General features: G+C 42.7%; 2 long non-coding RNA genes across 2 annotated transcripts; both read right to left on the minus strand.

Moving 5' to 3' along the window:
- Positions 1-7,394: 7,394 nt before the first annotated feature.
- On the minus strand, positions 7,395-11,487 carry LOC119400988 (uncharacterized). The gene is made up of 3 exons (XR_005185343.1): positions 11,329-11,487; positions 9,512-9,585; positions 7,395-7,522 (listed from the first exon to the last, which is right to left on the minus strand). It is a non-coding gene; the product is annotated as an uncharacterized LOC119400988 (long non-coding RNA).
- Positions 11,488-16,383: 4,896 nt separating this feature from the next.
- LOC119400989 (uncharacterized) lies at positions 16,384-19,602 on the minus strand. Its single transcript, XR_005185344.2, has 2 exons — positions 19,485-19,602; positions 16,384-16,552 (listed from the first exon to the last, which is right to left on the minus strand). It is a non-coding gene; the product is annotated as an uncharacterized LOC119400989 (long non-coding RNA).
- Positions 19,603-21,891: the final 2,289 nt, after the last annotated feature.

Raw genomic sequence — 21,891 nt, forward strand, 5'->3', positions numbered from 1 at the left:
GGTATTAGGACATTCATAATTGAACTGACCTGCTGGATTTAAAGTATCGTCATTTCTTGCATTTTCTGAACTTTACGGGAAATATGACGCAAACGAAAGAGGCGAGAGAATCCTACTTGTCATTATGCGTTTTTATCTCTTATATTCTACTAGGTTAAAGCTTTGGAAATTCAGGAAATGGCCACGTCGCTGCACCTGGGGATTGAATACTGGCAGCGAACGTACAAAAAATACAAAAAGAGCGTTGTTATTGCCGTTGATAGCACCTTACCCAAAGCCTGCGGCAATACAATAAAACTCTGGTCGATGAAAATTTGCGAACATGCTGGTGTTCAGAAAGTTTTGGTCTAAGTTTGAACGATGAAAATTCTAATTTATACCAAATTTAGCAACGACATCCAAGCGAATTATGCATGGTGTTTTACGTTCTGTAGGGCGTGAGGTCAGAAATCTGCCCCACTTGCTGATTATTTGCAAATTATGAGGCCAGAGTACCTTTTAAACAATTTGGACACTTCTGTTTTAATGTTTTCTCGAAAAAATTAGATATTATGCGCAGCGTGGTGTGGTTGACAGTCATTACTCTGAAAATCATTTGAAAAACTAGCCTATGTGGGCGACATCAAAACACTATCTGCAAAAGCTTCAAACTAACGATTCACGTTTAAATCCGCCCATGGTCATTAGATTAGCTACAATATGTGAGGTTTAAATTGATAAAATACCATTTCGACGGAGTAGGAAAATGTCCTACCAGAGGCAGTCGATAATTTATCTTGAAGTGCAGGTTTCTTTGGTTGAATCTTCAGCCTCATCTTCGGCTTAAGTTTAGATGCAACTTTCGGGGCGTTTTTAGGCATTATAAATCTAGGTATTCTAGGAATGGAAAACCTTGGAATGCGAAATACAAATTCTAGTTCCGCACAAAGGGTGTCTTCTAGCAATGTGCCCAATATAAACGCCAGTGCGGCCGCAACGATAATAACACGGGCGCTTGAAATCTTCGCCATGGTTATTGCAATTCAGCGCATATGTCCCGCCCTAATAGCCATACTATCAGATATACTTCATTGAACAGCTTCCACAGAAACGAAAACAAACTCATCTTTCACTTGCGTATTATGGGTCTCGCTTATTACGTCCCCATTGTCTCGAGGGAGGTGAGTCATAATAATCTTGTGTTTAAGTCGATGAACGCTAAAGGCAAGCAGTGGTTCAGTTACATTGTGAGGGTACACTAGCGTAACTAAACAAGAATTTATGCGCGGCTTTAACTGACTGAACGTCGTAAACATCAAGAAACAGCGGAGCCTCGAGGATGGTGTGCTAATGGATGCAAAGCTTGGACGTCATCACTAACGTCACACCACCTGCGCTCGGCGCGGCTGCACATTGCGTTCCCTCACGCCCGAGTACGCCCTACCGCCTGCGTAGCGGCTCCTCATCTCCGTTCACCCCCTCCTCTTCTCCACTTATCAATGCTTATCAGTAAGAAAGGCAGCGCAGTGCTGTGATGTGTAGACTACTGTAAATGGGAGGCCGTTGCAAATGTCTTATACACCCCATGTATTGACAAGTTATATCGGTAGCGGTATGAAAAATCGTTCTCACAGTAACATTTAAAAGGGAAATATTCTCAAACAGATATAACTGCAGTGACAACGAGAAGAAAGCGTTTGCTTGTCAAGGTGGATGGTATGAATATCAGGCCATTATAATTTGACTGTGGTCTGCACCGGCAGCATTCCAGTGGATGATGGACGCTGAAGATACGGGACAAGGCGAAAATAACGGTCTTGTTTAATAGACATAGACAATATGCTAATTTTCTACGCAACATTCTTAGGAGCTCATAGATTGTCTGCGGTCAGTGCTAGCGGCAATACGTCTGGCAGATTTGATAACTAAGCCCTGAACGTGCCAACTCAGCCTCGGAGAACATTGATTATTTGGGCATGTCGTGAGGGCCCATGATGCTCACTCTGGTGACCACAAGCGTCGGTGCAAGGTTTTCGGTGTCACCTTTATTAATTGCATGCATGAATGGCTGTCGCAATACTTTTCCCTCTCTAATAATAGTTGCCATAACCCTGCTTAGCAATCGCAGCTCAATTTGTGCTGTGACATTTGTGGCGAGGTTGTTTTCGGCAAGAGTAGTTGTCGGAATCATTTCATAAAGGGTTAAGTCAGAGCACACGTTCGATCAATCAGCTAACTACAATGGAAACGAACTTGCTCCGTAGTCGCATTAGAATGCGACATTGCCACATATCATCAATTATTATGCTTTTTTCGGCTGAGTTTTGTCGCTTCTTAAGTACTATATGTGAGCAGCTCCGTAACTTATCGGAAAAACACACTTGAAAATGTCACATGGTGTCTTATGCATTTGCCTAAAACGACGAAAAGGTCAAAGCCATTTCCCTTTTTTCTGCATCCAACGTGGCTTTACACTTTATCTGAGATCGGAGGCATTGGAAGCTTTCTGCAACTCGCGCATTTTCAGAGTGCGTGGAGGATCGCCCCACCTTTGACCACACGACGATGTTATGTGATGACGTCATGTACCGTCATAGTGACGTCACGATAGCCTCACAAATTTTGGTGATCTGTGGCGTTGCGATTATATCATAGGGTTACGTCATGACATGACTATAATTTCTTGCATCGCTCGTGTTTAGGCTGACGCCTCAATAAAGCTTCACGTAAATAGTTTTTGAAGAACTAACAATACACAGGTGACGTCGGCTCATATTCGTATCACAAGTGCTTTTCTGGTCATTCGTGGGCATATTTCTTTTGCTTATCACATTGGCCGCTGCCGTTGTTGGTCACCTTTTTTTGGCACGTGAAACCGGTTATTATGGCTTTTCTCCAAGCGACTGCTATGCGTCAGTTTTGTTTTTATGGGGTGCGCCGTAGCTATAGGCGTTGCAAGAGGACTTGGTTGCATTTTCTACAAGTGAAAATGTTTAAGTGCGAAGAATTTCTTCGCGAAAACAAGGTATCGATTCTGAACACAAGGTATATATCCAGGTATCTAGGTTGGGCGTGTCTGGGCTAGTGTCTGGGCTAGTTGGTCTGGGCGTTTCGTGACATCCTTTGTCTTCTTCCTCTTCTTTTCTTGCGCTGTAAGCTCATCGAAAATGGACATGTGCTTACATCGTCTTTTTTTTATTTCCATGAAAGTAAAACGTAAGAAAACATAGTGTTACCTTGTCGATCTGCAACGCCACAAATCAATTAAATATTTTTCAAGCGCCATAATCAGTGTGCCCCAAAATGGCGGAGACAACCAAGTGAATGCGACAGAGAACTAGGCCTTGTAAATCATAGGGGACATGAATTGTGGTCTTTAAATGTAGTGCTGTAATACACTTGGTCAATTTACGTCATTATTACCACACCACAGTTAAAGCCAACGATTATTTGTTCATATGCGTTTCCTGGCCTAATTCTCCGTTGGGTTCATTTGGTTGCGTATGAAACAGAACCGAGCCCTTTAAAAAAATTTCCCTCCTTTTGTTGTAAAATGGTGGACTAACATACAGCTACGTAACACCACCACGCAGTATGATGCAATTTTCTGACCTCTGCGCCCCGACAATTCAACATTTTTTATACAACATGTGCATGATAATCGTATTATCCTATCCTGACACATGCTTTCTAAATGGCATCCTGAGCAGTATTCAGGCCAAGAATATCGTTCTACTTGGAAAACTGTATCGTGTAGCACGCGTCGCCTGCCGACGCTACGCTCAGCACAAGTGCGCACTTAAGTTTAACCATTTCCCTACTTTGAAAAAAAAAAGCATAAGACTCTGTCGAATTTACCGTAGCTTTTCTCGCTTAATTTGTATAGTTTTCTTTTTATATTAAAACTGTAGCATTCTCTAAAATCAGCTGGGTTCCGTTACTCCAGTATTTGCATAAAAAACATAGCTCGAAGATGCCTTCACCTCATGGCAATACAATGAGAGATGGCAACAGAAGGAAAGCCAAGACAAAAATGGCACTAAATGAACAATTAGAGCCATCTAGCATCACGAAACACAAGTATGACGATGTAGTTGTCATTGGTTCCATTTGGGACTATTTTTGTCGATTACGAGTATAGTCGTCATGGGTTATTTGGGTACAATATCTTGTCACCACTGTACTCATCAACGGGAGGGGACAAGCTTTTAAACACGTCGAGTTCATGTCCTGGCATCTGATACATCCTGTGCAAGATCTTTTCGTACCACACTATACAGACTTCACAAGAATTCCCATATTTCAAGAGTACAATATTAATTAGAACTAACAGACAATAATTTTTGTCTGTTAGATCTAATCAATATTGTGTGTAACAAAGAAAAACGAGCCCTCAAAGTCAGGAGTATAGATAGTAAAATAGATATAAGAAAAGCAAGTGCGCCCACGACGAAAACACGTATGGAAGTTTGAAATCTTCATAGTTAGTGCACCTTAATGGCTGCATGTTCTTCCTCACAATCATGCCATCCTATATGCACATTGTAACAGGCTCCGCAACAACGAAATCGATGAAAGGACATCAAGCTTCGCCATCGTATTATCAGCCTATATCTGCGTATTATCAGGCACCATATCTAGCTGAAAATGACGTGTGATAATACCATCTTTATTGCATTGAATTAACGCATAATGCTTCTCGAGATGCATAACACAACTCACTAAGATAATTCAATTCCTACCACAATATGCAAACTCGCCACGTCCACTCTCGAATATTTGCAACAGGTACCAAATCACTGAACCAGAAATGTGGCTGGAAAACTTCCCTCTGGAACTTCTGTCCTGTGTGAAAAATACAGATGGTATATCGTAAAAGCATGCTTAGATGTGTAATTGTTTACATGAAGCGAATACAGGGGGAGCAGTAAGGAAAGGAAGGAAGGTCAAATAGACGCACGTCCAGTTTGCAAGTCTAGACTGGGGGAGGGGATGAAGATATTAAAAGAAAACATTTAGCAGATCCCACGCCTTGTGGAAGTCGGTTTCATGAGAGGCATGCGGGCCGCCAGTAGCTCTATGCTGCATTTTTTGCATTGAGCCAAGCGTTATCAGGTGCACCGACGTGTTTTGTAAATGGAGTGGTGTGCAGATAGTGGGCTTAACAGGCATGCCGACTGCACTGACGTTTATATGATGACCTATGGTCTGACGTACTATCGGCGCTCACATAAAATCGCAGACGCCTGTGTCATCGAAACAAATTGCACGCTACGGTGCCATGATGTGAATATCATACGCAACTTTCGTTGGCTTATTCCTCCGGGGTCGACCAATGCTTCAATATAGCTTGCTGGATCACAGGAATACAGATGTAATGTTTATTAGACTGCTATAAAAGCGGAGTCTACACTGGAACCACAATCAGCTTTAAGTCGACATGACGACTGTACTGTAGTACATACGTATTGTTTATTGCTAAATACTAATTAGAGTTCTAAGTACTAACTAGTCTTTAGGAAGTACTAATTAATACTTCGTAAATAAATTAGATACCCAGCACTGCAACCACAATTGACGTTGAACCGACATTACGCCTGCGTAGGGTCTTTTTCTAAAGCACTTTTAAGACCTGGCGTGGCTCTGTGGTAGAGAAGAGAGAGAGGGAAAAAAGGAAGGAAAGATTACCTATCGATCACCTATACCTACAGATGGTAGATTGCCTGCCACGCAGAATGCTTGGGTTCGATTCCTGCTGCGATCCTGAATTTTATTTTTTGGATTCGTCAGGTCAACGCTGCCGATGTCAGTTTTTTAAGGCTCTAACATTTAAAATAACAATGGCTGTTCTCGCCATCCCTGGGTAGATATCAACTGTCAAACATCTGTGGCACATACCCACATACCGCGGCCCCTGGTATGCGGGTATGTACCACGCGTGTCTGGCAGAAAGGGTTTGATGACATAGGCGACAATATTTTCACGTTATTCATGTAATAACCAGGCAGTCATATTCTTCAAATTTTTTTACCCTGTCTTGCCAATTTTGCTCTACACCAAGTTAACGAGGTGATTATGACAGCAGCCAGACGTAGGCGGCTAGATAGATGGATAGAGCAGCAACTTTGAACTTTGAATCTAAGGGCCCGGTCGCGATCGCTGACGCACGCGCTATCTCGACAGCCATCGCAGCTGGCGGCTCGTACACCCTGCTACGTGCTGCGCTCTCAGCGGGAAGTTACTATGCGGAGAGCATCTCTCCCTGGAGCGGCCGTATTCTCTTACACCAGCGTTTTATAGTTACGCGAGATCGGATACAAAACTGTTAGCTGCCAGCCTCACTTCATATAACACTACAATTTGTTGCTATCGATAGCATTCATACTTCGCCCTTGCGGTGAAATTCTGACCTTTTCATCACGAGAGCACCCAGATGTACGCGCCTAGATAGATAGATAGATAGATAGATAGATAGATAGATAGATAGATAGATAGATAGATAGATAGATAGATAGATAGATAGATAGATAGATAGATAGATAGATAGATAGATAGATGATAGATAGATAGATAGATAGATAGAAGATAGATAGATAGATAGATAGATAGATAGATAGATAGATAGATAGATAGATAGATAGATAGATAGATAGATAGATAGATAGATAGATAGATAGATAGATAGATAGATAGATAGATAGATAGATAGATAGATAGATAGATAGATAGATAGATAGATAGATAGATAGATGATAGATAGATAGATAGATAGATAGATAGATAGATAGATAGATAGATAGATAGATAGATAGATAGATAGATAGATAGAAGCGCTCAGGGTTCATGGGGTTCACTAAGAAATGCTTCGCATTTATTAGTTGTACCATAGCCAAAGTGGCCTGGGACCTGTCTAATAAAGAAAGCTTTTCCGCAGTTTCGCAGAATCGGTCACTAGTGAATCGTGTATGATACAATTACTTGCTGTGTATAATACCATAGCATTAAGCACAAGTAAACAACAGCTATACATAACAACTGTAAAAACCCAAATGCTATTCATGAGTATTGCATTGAAAAGTACATCACAGAAACTTCCAGATAATGCTAGGTTAGAATAAAAGTAGCGTTTACCTTTGACGTGAAAACTTTTTCCAAGTTTTCTTTCGTGATGCAAGTCACTTCAAATCCTAAAGTCGGGAGTAGAAACTATAGCGTGTTGTTATGCTTCTTTTAAAAGCTGCATACACTTGCATGCGCAAATATTTCGCCCGTGATGACAAAGAACCAGGAACGGCCACAATTCGGTTGTGAACTATTTACGAAAGCTACGCAGTGCGACATTGAAACCAGCATATACTGTAGATATTGCTTATCACCGGAAGGACGACGCATCCTTCATGGTTATGACATAGAGTTTTATTTATCATTTCTCCCGCTGGGGGAGCACAGCTGCGGCGAGAATTTTGTCGCAACGCTCCCCAACTGTAGTCTTCATCTCCACTTCTACCAGGTTCAGCCACCACCGCAGCACCTAGTGCTATGACTGCGAAATTCACCATTTATCAGCCGCGTCGTTGATATTGAGAAAGCTTGCGGCAAATATAAGAACATGAAGAAATTCTGCGCACCTTGGAGTGCACGTTGTTCTGTAAAAATGAGCGCAACATTTCAGTGCATGCAGATTCGGTATAGTTTACGTTTTGCACACGTAAACTGTACCTAATCCTCGTGCACCGAAATGTATGTATTCGAGCGTATATCAATCAACACATCACTGTTATCCATAAACATATAGTATTACATTCAAACCTTTACAGCTTCTAAATAAGGTATTTGTTTTGAATACACTAACAAAACATATTTAAAAAACGGTGAATGCAGGAAGCGTAACCGTTGAAAATGAATAAACTTCATTACGTAAAGAAGTGCAGTACACTAAACACAACGTCATGAATAATCCGTGCGTCTTACTAAAAGCCATTTACTAATTTATCATTTATAAAATTTTATTTATTATATGTGTGTGTATTTATTATATGTGCATGATTCAGTAGCCTAGCAAGCTTAGCACACTCATTATTCCGGACTTTTGTCAGGTCACCACTATTCTGTACTTTTTCTCTAAATATTGCTCTCAAAATGACTATCGGCTGTCGTTCATTGCACTATTACCGGATAGTATGAGAAAATATGGGCGCCTCATGAAAACAAGGATAATAGACTATATGAGACCTACAGAACATGTGTGGGCAATTTATAATGGATAGAATGGCTGACAGTGCAAGCGTCTGAACGCTGATGCATTGTATATATCTACTGTAAAGTCGCACTCCCTCATTTATGTTTAACCGGGGAGCTGTATATGGCTATGGTACCAATTTTTGGCCGCGCTCAAAAACACCGGAAGCTGTATGAGGAGCTGTAACAAACTAACAGGCATGAGGGCTTGTTGCTGAGCTAGTCGGTTCATTACTTAAGAAAAATTCGTATGGCGCAAAGAGGACGGGACGAAGTGAAGACACGAACTTACCTGCGACGGCGTCCGTTTTGCGCTATACCTATTTTTCGAATAACGGAGAGCTGAGCTAGTTGGTAAGTTAATAGAACTTTTTGTTGGGCTAGTTGGTACATGCTTACTGAAAAACCAAAAAGACGCGTACCATCAAGGAAAAAGTAAGGACAGGACAGAAAGGGCGTCACTCGCAACTAACTTTATTCCCAGAACATCAGCGTCATATATAACCATTTATGGAAGTATACTATATTAGAAAGAAAAAAGAATGCTGTGTTAGTGACACATCTGTTGCTTTGCGTGGGGGTGAATTTAGTTTCATCGATTCATTTTTCGATTAGTTAATCTTGTTATCGCGGGTTTTTGACGAGCGTGTGAGGCGATGTGCGCGCGCAGGGCCGCTGTGGTTATATATGACGCTGATGTTCTGGGAATAAAGTTAGTTGCGAGTTACGCCCTTTCTATCCTGTCCTTACTTTTTCCTTGATGGTACGCGTCTTTTTGGTTTTTCAGTAGTTGGTAAGTTTTCATTCTACAAAGACAGGGCGTGCAGACACGGACACAAGAAAGAAGTCAGTTCTTCAGTTGTTAGTCGGCGTTTGTGGTGTCTTGACTTCTTTCTTGTGTCCGTGTCTGCACGCGCTGTCCTTTTAAAATGAATACCTATTTTTCTTAGTAAGGCATACAGTGACATCTGGTGTGGCAAGGGCAAATCTAGGAAATCACCTAGTTCTTCATATCTCTCCTCAACGTAGCGACGAGGAATACAAGCTCTACCATGTAAAATAGAATATCCCTTATATAGGACTGCATCTAAAAGAAAAAGTAGGTGCTCTGAATTTCCGCAGTCCTCCACTTCTACATTTGATTGAATTGTTATAGCAATAAAATGCATCGGCATTTGCACGTATGCATATGAAGGTGTATCGTGATGACCTGATGGCCACTAATTCATTGTGACTGTTGTTAAGAAAGCGACAATGATTAATGGAATAAAACCGTTACCACAAGTTTTCATACCAAGATACTTAGAGCAGAGGCCTTCGACGGCTTTCGTCCGTTGGTACTGCCTAGGTGACTTATCTTTATGGAACCTGAAAAGAGATTGTAAAGTAACACATGTAATATGTTAACACGTCAAATATGCACAATATTATATGTTGTTTTTTTTCTTACTTCTTAGTCATAGTCAGTTCACTCCTAGAGATGATTACCGTTCAGCTAAGGTCGAGGGTGCAAATTTGAATACCGGCAATGACGGCCACATTTTTGATTGGGGGGAAGCGCAAGAGCATCCGTGCAATTAGATTCATTTATACATTAAAGAACATCTCATGGTTGAAATAATTCCGAAGTTCCACAGTAGGGCGTGGCTCATGAGTGGTCCACGTCTTGCTTTTGGCACGTGAAACCCCATACATTCTAATAAATATGTCCACGTGTTTCAGGAATATGACCTAAGCGTTAGAAGAGGACGCGCATGTGCGTCATGGCACGTTTTTTTTATAACACTACAACTTGTATGCTTTCTGATGTTTATATGATTGATTGCTTGCACTTTGTTTTATTTTACTTGATGAGACCTGCGCCTCCGATGCAATTGCTATGGTCTCGTGCTTCGCACTGGACGAGTTAAGTTAAAACGCGGCCGTTGGAGCTATATGTTGAGCTATTTAGATAGATAAATATTTGTTGTGTTTTAAATTCTTAATGAAGAAAAAAAAGGTAGTCTTGCTCAATAGGCATTTTTTTATGGGGACAAGTACGTCACAGGACATTATATGAGCAGCCGAATTCTCCAAGCCTTTCTTTCATGAGCGCTCCTTGTCCGAGGATGATTTTTTTATAGGCAGTTCTAGCGTAAGCTATTTTTGAAGTCAAAGAGGGGTGCGGAGTCTCACCTTTGTAGCGAGCATGAATAATATAAGTCAAGGTAGTCCTATTTTGGGGCAGCCCGTAGCGGGATTGAATCATTGGAACTTGCAGCGGATTACTCGGGTAGCTATAAATTATACATAGCATGGATTTTCATGAATAGACGGGAAATAGGTAACAAACGAGAAAAACAAGAACGTACTACGTCTTCGTTGGTCTTCCTTATGCTCATTCATTCCCGATTTGTTTTAAACATTTTAAATTGAGGAAATGGGAATTTTGAAACGTAAAAGCGGACGGCGAAGGAATACTGGCTACGACCATCCAATAAATACAGGCACAATGGTGTTGCGACCATGTATCACACCTTACCCGCAGCTTCTAGCAAAAGATTAAAGCTTCTGTCGATGTAAATTTTGAAGAATCTTGGTCTAAATATTTGCTTAGAAAAGCCTGATTTATACCGAATGTGGCAATGGCTTTCTCCAAAACCATAGAGGGTGGTTAGCTCCCCGCAGGGCTTGAAGTTGAACAAATCTATTTCAGGGGCGCTGACACCTGCATATCAAACTTATAAATACGTTATAGATCTTGTCGCACAATACAAGGCCAGAGAAGCTTTCAAAGCTTCGTATACTCCCAAGTTTTTTCTGTAGAAAGGTAATTCTTTTACAGAGCACAGTGTAGCTAAGAGGCCGCTTTTTGAAATTCTTTGAAATCTTTGGTATCTTTGAAAGGCTACCGCATAAACTACCGCGTAGATCTATTCAGCGACAAATCCGTAATGATGTGAAACCAGCGAAGCACATCGCAGACCTGAGTGAATTTTACAATGGCTACAATAAAAGAGCTCGCTGTATATTGAGTCAGCGTGTGAACCAACAATAAAAATGACGTCATACAAGAAGGACATTTTAGTGTATCTGAAACAAAAGTTCTCGATGCCTGAACATTCGGTTTACCTCGAAAAGGAAGAATTATAGGTCTTTTAAAGTTCCGCAACCCTTGGATCGCCACAGGTACAGGTTCCAGCTCGTCACCAAGCATCCCTCCTAGCATAGCGGACAGAATAAAAGCAACTACGGCTACAACTATTATGATTCGGCACGTTGGAAACTTTGCCATAGGTATTGTACCTCAATGGCTCCACGTTCCGGCTGAAAACCAGCCCATCTTATATACACATTTGAACAACACGAACATAAAGAAAATGTTAAATTTTTATGTCGTATCTTCATTGACTAATCATGAAGCCATTTTTGCACTAAAGGTTAAGGGCGCTCAAATCCTCCCGTCTTATTTCCATCGACGCCAGATGTAACATGAGACTTACATTGTTAAGCTCTGTAAGTGTACATAAATATAACTGGTGAGCGCAGCTGGGAATGTTCAAATACAGACCAGTTGGATACAGCTACACAAGTTTATCCGACACGATGGAATGGTTGTGTGATGCCTGCTATTTCTGTAATGTTGGGCCTAGTAGCTGCGTCAGTTTTAACCTCTTCAAAACATATATCCGAGATATTCAACAATAACAAGTCTGCGAGATAATGGTGTACCAAAAATAGCAATATGCGTTAATGCACATTATCTTTGCGCAGGTTGAGCTGCTTACTTTTTTTCAGTCCGTCACAGTAAAATTGCACCGTTAAAGCACCTTGCGGTCACTTGAAGTTATCAGTACGGCACGTAACGCCTAAATTGCGCTTCTCACGATCACATATTACCACTGAGGATGACGTGCGTAACACCCTAGTTTCTTATTTTCATCAGCGCAAGAGGTAACATGAGTATTTTACATTGTTAAGCGGAAATAGAGCCTACAAATATGATTAATGAGAGCAGTTATGAATGTTGAAATACAAAGTACACTTGCATATAACTACGTAAGCGGATCAGACATGATGAGTGGTTCTGTGACAACTTCTTTTCTAAATATTGGGAATTAGAGTAGCGACGTCGATTTCTCCCCTTCTCAGTCGACATTTTCATGATATTTAACCATAACGAGCCTGAGGTATCCTAACGGTGCATCAAATCTAGGAATAGATATTAATGCACAGTATGTTTTCCAGAGGCAGAGCACTTTATTATTTTTTTTCAGTCCGTCACAGTGGAATAGCACCGTCAGGATGCCTTGCAGGTGACGTGAAGTTGTCAGCACGGAATCTCCCGCCTAAATAACTGCGAAGCCAGATCAGAAGCCGCAACGGCTTGGGTTATATCAGTAGAAAGGGCACGAAGAAGTGAAGACGGAGCAAAATTAAGATATTTGTGTCGGTAATGTGAATCTTCTGAGTAGACGTATAAAAAGAAAGCGCGAATTTTTCATGGTAACCGACACACAGTGCTAACTAGTATACTAGGGTAAGTTTCTTGTTGGGGAAGACAAAGAGAACGCTCTACCAGCGACGTATCTTCGCAAATACTAGTAGTGAAGCGTTGTTAGTGCCTTAGAATGTATTAACGCGCAGAACGAGACGTGATCTATTAGCGCGGTTTTTCTAGGGCGAAAGCCTTAGATGGCTCATCAAAGGCCAAAACTGACCATTGGCGTCCCGCGGCGTCAGAGACAGCACGAGTGATGCAAGCAATCATCACGTGGTCACGTCACCGGGTGACGCCATCATGGCGCCACAGATCTCAAAAAATTGTGACGTCATTGTTACGTCCTCATGACTTTGCTTTACAAGATGACGTCATCTCATGACAACGTACCTTGGGAAAAGGTGAGGCGATCACAGAGGCAGTGCAAAACCACGTTGGGTGCAGAAAGCTTTCGGAGGTTGGCGGAGAAGGAATGAATACATCCACTGAGAAGAAAAAAAAGATGGCTTTCGCCTTCGTGTCGTCTTTGGTGAATTCACAAAACACTGAGAGTTTCTCTCAGTTTGTTATACATGACTACAGCATGCAGTATTTCGGATTTCACAGAGGTTATACTGCGAAACATGATGACATAACGGCTCTCTCTTATAATGATATCCTGGTTTTGGATGATCTATTGCGATAGCAATTATTGGACCCTCTCGGCAAGTTTTTGCCCTCGCCATGGCCGTTCACTCCCGTATGACTATATATATATATATATATATATATATCAGAGCCACAAATAAAACCAATTCAGCAAACAAACTTTCCGAAGTGCGCAACCGCGGATTCCAACCTGCGACCGCTCGCTCTGCAGCCGGCTGCGTTAGACAAACGCATGCGACGCTGGGTCAAACGCACGGGACGCCACACACGGCAAAATTAAAGTTATGCGAGACTCGAGCCATCGCACTGGTGACCCACGCTAGTGTTCGATGTTTCGGTCTTGGGACAACAAGATCGCAAGGAGCCCAAGAGTGCCTTGTGTTCTGCGCATGAGCCCTGGCAGCTCGCAAATTTTTCGAGCCTCCTAGCTCTTTGGGTCCCCAATTCTAAAACTCTCTATCGTTTCGCTGGAGTTGGCAAGTACGACTCCGACTTGTACTTTGGCATACAGGGCGTGCTCGCCCGCGCTCGTGCGATCACCTCTTGAGAGGAGGCATGAACATATTGTGCTGTCACCAGGAAGTTTGCGTTGGAGCTGTAGACCACACCAAGGTCACTTCGCTCGCTGCAGCGGCGGCGTTTGAGAAAAGAGTGAGCTGCAAGCTATAGAAGAGACAAAGTAGGGGCTAGTTGCTGTAACAACTCCTGCATTTGTTAGTTCGCTCTCGTCCTGTGCGTCCTTTTCATGCGTCCTGTTTTGTGTTCGAGCACAGCGCTACAAGTGTCGAGCTGTGACAGTTCTTAGTTCGCGCTGGCCCTGTGTGCATTCTTTTCGTGCGTCCTTTCTGCTTGATCAGCGCGCAGCAAGTTTTGAGCTGCTTGCTGGTCTTCATGTGGCGTAGGAATTGGTTGCTATCGGATTCATTGCCTAGCCCTTGCGGCGAAACTGTGACATTTTTTTAATGACAATTTAATTTTGAAGAGAGTTTTAAAAACAATTTTATATATAACTAATCACCCTATCGAAAGTAGTGCCTGTATTTTTTGCTTTTAGTGCTTGTTAAATTATTCATACCTTCACGACCCAAGGCCTTAGATAAGGGCTAGAGGGAGTATATACAGGGGATAAGCATATCAAGTACTACGAGTAAAAAGTAGCTAAATGATTAGGTGGAGCCACCTTAGGGAGAAGGAAGATTGCCTCGGCGGATGAAGGGCGGCGAGCGCCATCTGCGGACGCCGCTAGCGCGTTGTTCATAGGTTTCGCTTTCGCCTTTGTCTCGGTTGTTTCACGAGTAGAGCAGCTTAAGCTTTTCGTTGCGCCGGATGGTGCGGACAGTAATTATCACCATCATTAGCTGGTACGCGCTTCTTCGTCCTTTTCAACTTCTACTTGGCTCCCAAAACACGTGCGCCGATTTCACAGGCGTGGCCTGTAATGATCCCGATGGGTGAGAAGAGAGAACGAGTACAGAGATGGAGAAAGAAAGATAGAAATAAACAGAGAGACTAAAGGAAATATATAAACAAAAAAAATCGAAAAAAAGTTCTGATGAGGCGGCAGGATTCGAACCCGCTTACTAACGACCCGAAATCAAGCGTCCTAACCACTCGGCTATTCAGGCAGGCTTGCATACAATAGCAGACTTGTAGAGTATAGTATAGCAAGGTGGGGGAAAGGGAAGTGGGGGTGAGAAAGCGATAAAGGAGGAGGGGAGAGAGTAAAGCATAGCATAGGAAAAAAAGGGAGACAGAAACTGAGAGAAAGACAGGGAAAAAAAGGAACGGAAAGTAACTAGAGACAGATATAAAAGAGAAAGATATAGAAAGTAAACATGCGATAAACAGATAGTGAGAAAGAAAGAAAGGCAACAAGGAGAAAAATAGAAAGATCGAGAAGAGAAAAAATACGTAGAGATAGAAAGAAAAAAAATTAAATATAGACAAAAAATATCGAAGAATCATAGAGATGAAAGAAAAAGGAAGAAAAGAAGAAGATAAAAAGAAACGAAGAAGGCCACCGAGCTCCGCACTCCCTTCAGGCTTGGCACGACTACCGCGAAGCATGACGTAATAACTTGTCATGTGACAAAAATCACGTAACATGTACTCGCGTGACTAAAAGCACGTAATGTCACGTAACATCCAGTCACATGACTAAAAACACGTAGCACTCAAGTGACTAAAATTACGTAACATGACCTAACTAGTCACGTGACTAGAATTATGCAAAATTATGTAACTACTCGTGTGACTACAAATCACGTAACATCACGCAACATCTAGTCGCGGGACTGAAATCACGTAACATTTTGTCACGCGGCTAAAATCACACATAACATAATAGCTAGTCACGTGGCATGTCCCCGCCATATACACGTAACAGCTAGCCACGTGACTAAAGTCGCCACATCACGTACCAGGTAATCACGTGACATTTCTAGCAAAGTCTAGCCAAGTCTAGGCATACTTAGTACTAATTGCAAACACTTAGCCTGTCAGCAAAAGCTTGGCAGTACTAGAAAAACTTAGCTAGGTGGGACACTGGCTCCGCTGATGGTTCCAGCCTCGCGCCACTAGTGCAAGTTGCGCATTTTTTCTTCGTGGTCGTTCATCACTGTGGCATACATAAAGGGTTGCCCCTGCGGAGTAGAAATGGTGGATGCTGTGAGCTCCATGGTCGTAATTCTTCCTTTCATCTGTGTCTCGGTTGGTTTGGAGCTTTCTTCACGGCTTTCTCAGATCCGTGGCTTTTAGAGCTCCCTATGAATTGTTTTCTTGGAACGCATAAGGTGCTATTTGTGTTGGACACTTGCACGATGCTGAAATTTGGAGGAACCCCACGGGTTCCCGCGCTTCTTATGTTGCATAACATGTGCCGTTAGATAACAACCCCGTTTCGCCCCTTCTGAGAGAAAACCATGAACGGTTCAACGAATATCTCAGCCTACATAAACTCTTTACGAGGGCTATGTATTGCAACTTTGAAACTAGCACAGACTGTATATATGTGTTCATTACTGTAAGTACGAAACAGATTTCATGGATAAGACAAAATTTTATTCGTGATTTCTCGGGGTGTAGGTGCACCGCGGAGGCACGCCTCTCCTCGTAATGCTTCGCTCGCCAGCACGCCGTCTTCTCAATTTTGGTCTTCATCTTCACTTCTACCAGTTTCAGACGTCATCGCAGCGCTTATCGTGAGGTCTGCAAAATTCAACATATTATCAGCCAGGTCTTTCATTTTGAAAAAGCTTGCGCGCAAATCGATAAGCATTCTAAGACTTTCGGCGTCTTGTACAGCATGTTGCAATGAGATAAGGTGAAATGTACTAAAATTTTATTTGCTCAGCGTTATCCTGTACACGTTTAATATACCTAATCTTAATGCGCCATTAATCTATGCTTTTACAATGCAGGCTTTACAGCTTCTAAACATGGTAATTGTTATGAATACATTAACAGTAAGTATTCAGAAAGCGACGGAAGCAGGAAGGGTAGCTGTTAAAAATAATGTTTGTTACGTAAAGAATTACACTAAGAAATGTTGGCATTAATGTCTTGTTCTTAAAAAAGTAACTTTTGCTCCATCTGATAAAAAGATGTACTTATTAGATACGCATTATAAAGCGTGCTAGCAAGCTTAGAACATTCATAATTTCCGGGTATCATTAAGTGGCCAATCTTTTCTAATTTTCGTCTAAAGGTTGCTCTGGCTATGACTATCAACTTATATGTTTGTTGCGCCATTGAAGAATCATATAAAAAAATCTGGACGCCTCGGAAAACCAGAATGACAGCTTATATAATAACCTACGGAAACATGTGTCGGCCTTTCACAAAGGACAAAAGGGTTGACAGTGCAAGCAATTGAACGCTGGCGAACTGTCTACACAATCTATGAAGTCGTCCTCCCCCATTTATGTTCCACAACGAAGCTGAATACGGCTATGTTACCATAAAATTTCTTGCCCGCGCACAAAAACACAAGAGGCTCTGAGGCATGCAAATGCCACCCTCTATGAGGAACCAGAGCAAAAAATGGGGTACCCTTAAGCTTCGCCTTTAAGAGTTGAACGCGATAGCGAAATCCGGCCCCTAGTGCGCACTCCAATCACTAAGTGTATACTTATTAATGTGTGTTTTTGCACACACACACACACACACACACACACACACACACACACACACACACACACACACACGCACGCGCACGCGCACGCACGCACGCACGCACGCACGCACACACACACACACACACACACACACACACACACACACACACACACACACACACACACACACACACACACACGCACGCGCGCGCGCGCGCGCGCGCGATGTATTTTTAGTAATGGTACAGGTTTTCAATATAAAGCACTTCCCTGTGCTAGAACGGCGGAGACTTGTATCTCACAATGCCTCACAGATGGCAGCACTTTATCTAATGTTTGCTCTTTCTTTGATATGTTTTCCGCTAGTTGGTCATAGTTGTCCCTTTTTGGAGCTGTTTGCTAGCTTGTGTGTGTGTTCTTAGTAGCGATGGGTGAACTATCCCGGCTTTTTTTCGATGCATGGCGTCGCGCAAAAAAACGTAGTTTGATGGCCTCGCCAGTGCGCCTACAAATGGCCGAATGGCCTCATTTTTGTCGTGGCACCTGCCGAACAAAATGCGCTAAGGGGACTCCTTCCACTACATGAAATTTGTCTAGTGTTTTTTCCCGAAGCTGTTTCAAGTAACATCGTGGCTTTGTGGTAGGCCACCTGCTTGCCACGCAAACCGCCCGGCTTCGATCCTCATTGGGAGTGAAGAATTTTTTTGTTTATTTTATTTGCATCTTTCTCGACTTTTCGGTCACGGATGATGTTCCGCTTACAAACGACGCCGTCGCCGACGGCGGAATTTCTTCGAAACGAATTCTCTAGCGCTATCCCATTAAAACAGGAAGACGTGTGGTGACATATGCCCAGCGAGAGCGAATGTACTAGCAAACCGCCTAGTACTTCATAGCTCTCACTAACGTAGTCATCACCAATAGCAGCGGGGACTTCACACTCTACTACGGAAAAGTGAATGCCCCTAAGATTTCGGGGCACGCGGTAGAAAACCAGGGGTTCAAAATTTCTCGAGGCTTCCACTACTGCGTCCTTCATAATGGCATCGGGTTTATGCTCATGAAGACCCAGGTGTTGTTAAAAAAGTACACCGATCGAGATCTGCAGGACGAGTTCAGGCGTCTCGCGGACCGTGACTTGTCGACTGCGTCCAATGATTCTCTCTCTCTGTTCTATGGGCGTCACATGCATTCACACTCGTGGCGTTGAACATCGCTTCCCATGGCCGTCACGGTTTAGATCTCGTGAACGATGCCGTTTTCACTGAGGACCGCGTATTGTGCCTCTCAGAAAAGTAGTTGGATGAGTGGTGTCAAGTCGATGGTTACGCAATCGACGTGTGTGGAACGCGTCGGATTTATACTCGTGGCGTGGAGAAGGGCAAGGCGCGCTGGCGACTATATATCCTCGCCTCGCAGGATGAAGATATTGCTGAGATTCATCGACGAGGCCCCCAAGCAGCTTTTCTACGCAAGCTGTCGCGTTCTAATGTTCTGCGCTTGAGTGCATCCGGCGAACAAAAGAAAGCGGGGAGAGCACAAAAGAACGCAAGAACGCGGAGACCCAGAGGCCATGGATCCCCGATACTAAGTCTCTCTATGAGTGCGTTTGGTGACGTGTTTGCCGTACGGGCGGGGGACGGCATCGTAGATCTTACGCGTATACGTCGCCGAGTGCATCTCAGTGCAGTTTCAAAAGGTTTATGGCTACTCACGTAGAGCGGGTTAGTTGCGATGGCACCACCTCTGTGGTCATTGTCGGTGATTTCAATGCGGATGTGTCGAGACTGAAGAGGGAGCGCTTTACACCTTTCGTGAGAGGCATTTCGGTAGCTATGTCTCGCCGATTTCGCCCAGCCAACCGCCCAGCGACGTAGGCGCATAGATTTGATATTATCAAAAATGTGTCTGCACTTGTGAGTATACTGATCACTCGGCATCATGTTGACCACAAAGTCATCGGGACCGTAGTTATTAAGCGACAATGAGAGATGCAATAGGATCATCAGCTAAAGTTTTCTTACCAAGGTGTTCAGATTAACGCTGTTCGGCCACCTTTTTAGATTCGTATGGGGTTGTAGTCTCGGGCCTTTGAAAACTGAAAATAAATTTTAATGTATGACATGTAAATATGTTAACAAGTAAAAATACACAAGCTTACGTCGTTTTTCTTTATTTCCGTGTCATCGTTTACATAAACATGCATACTCTTCGGCTAAGGTCGAGGGTGTGAGTTTGATTCTCAGCAATGGCGCTCATATTTTGACTGGGGCGATGTGCAAGATAAGCACTTTACTTATATTTATGTGCACAATAAAGAACACGAGATGGATGAAAAAATTCCAGTTGTACCGCGGTACACCTCGCCTCATGATCATATCTTGCTATTGGCACGTGAAACCACAGCAATCCGACCTGTTAATGGTGCCACGGCACATGCGCCCTCCTTATAGCGGAAAAGTCGCGAAACGCCTCTTGATCTCGGAGGCTTTCGTTCTGGCTATACCAGTTGTCCCGGCACCTACCAAAACCTTGCCAAAAGGGCAAAGGGCAGGACAGGAAAATGGAGAAGGCATATTCTGATTTTTATAGTGCATATTTTTCAGGAATGCGATTTAACGCTGGAAAGTGAGGCGCATGTGTGCAAAGTTATGATTTTTGACGATAATACCACAGTTTCGTAAGCTTTGTATTTTTATGTAAAGGCTTGCGCCCAGGATATTCTTATGTGCGTTTGATTTTATATGATTAGGCATGCGCCTGCGGTGCAATTGCTATGATCTTGACCTTCATACTGGACTATTTAAGTTCAAACGCAGCCGTTGGCACTGTATGTTGACTTATTTAGCTACGTAAATATTAATATTGAAATTATTTAATGTAGGAACAAAGGCCGACATGGTCAATTAGCGTTTCAGCTGGTGAGAAATGCTTCACATGACCACATATCAGCGGCCATTTCCCAAAGTTCTTCCATAAGCACGCATTGTGTTTGGTCAATTTTTTTATACCGGTGATTACAGTGCAAGGTACCTGCCTAAGTCAAAAAGAGGGGATATTTTTTAATCTCACTCTCGTGCTTAGAACTAGGATAAATCCAGTTACCGCATTTGCCTCAAGCGGAATTGAGCCAATGGTACTTGCGACGGACTACTGGGCTAGTTGGAGCTTCGAAATCGCGTGAATTTGTATCCTTTGCAGGGAAATAGGAAACAAGCGAGGACGTCCTACGTGTTCACATGTCTCTCTTGACCCTCATTTATTTGAAATTTATTTCAAGCTTCCTAAATTGAGGAAATGCGCATTAGACCATACCACAGCTGATGACAAGCGAATATTTGCTGCGAGCTAGCATCCAATAAACACGCTGAACACGGCCGGGGTCGTTTATTCCACCTTATTAAAATTTCAGTTGATATGAATCGATATAAATACGGGCTTTTCAGAAATTATGGCCCACGTTGCTGCGCTGAAAACTGATTTTTATTGAATAAGGCAACGGCTTGCTGTACGACGATAGAGAGTTGTTTTCTCACCGTAGAGCAGGACGTTAAACAAACCAATCTGGGCACTCGCACTTGCACATCGAACTTAGAACTACCAACTGCGTCAAAGTTATTCAGCGAAAATACGATGACGCAGAAACTCTTAAAGAATCGTGCACTTGTATGCAAATGTTTTTTTATGGAGAAAAGTCAACTTTTTACTGAGCTAAACGTAGTTGAGAGGCCCCACATTGCAAATTTTTTAAAACACTACTTTGCCCGGATTTGTTCACAGATAAATTTGTAATGATCCGAAACCAACCATGAACATCGTAAGCCCTCTGTAAATATTACGTTGGCTGCAATAATCATGGTCGATCTTTCTTGCGGTAGCATTTGAACGAAGAACAGAAACGATGTCAAGTAACAAGCAAATTTCACCGTATCTAAAGCAAAATTTCTAGCTGGAAAAACATCGGTTTTACCTGACGGGATAGGGGGTATTGCAGGTCTTTTAACTTTCGGAAATCGAGGGAGATTTAAAATTACGGGTTCCAAGTCCTCGCCAAGCGTCCCTTCTAGCGTCGTGGACAAAATAAAGGCAACTGCGGCTACAACAATAAAAATACGGGAGGTTGAGGCCTTCGCCATCGCTAATTTACCTTAGTGGCTGCGTGCTCAGGCTAGCAACCAACCCGTCTTATATACATGTTTTAATAGCACGAACTCAAAGAAAATAAATGTCAAATATCTATGTCGTATTACCAGTGACGCTTCTTACGGTACTATTTTTGCGCTCGACATGACGTGCGCTAAAACTGTTCTTTCTTATTTCCATCAAGGTGTGGCGTAACAAGAGGCTCTCACATTGTTAAGCTGCACTAGAGTACCTAAATATAATTACTGAGTGCGGCTATAAATATTCAAATATATAGTTGAATTGCAT

Source organism: Rhipicephalus sanguineus, chromosome 7 (assembly GCF_013339695.2).
Source record: "Rhipicephalus sanguineus isolate Rsan-2018 chromosome 7, BIME_Rsan_1.4, whole genome shotgun sequence".
Classification (NCBI taxonomy): domain Eukaryota; kingdom Metazoa; phylum Arthropoda; class Arachnida; order Ixodida; family Ixodidae; genus Rhipicephalus; species Rhipicephalus sanguineus.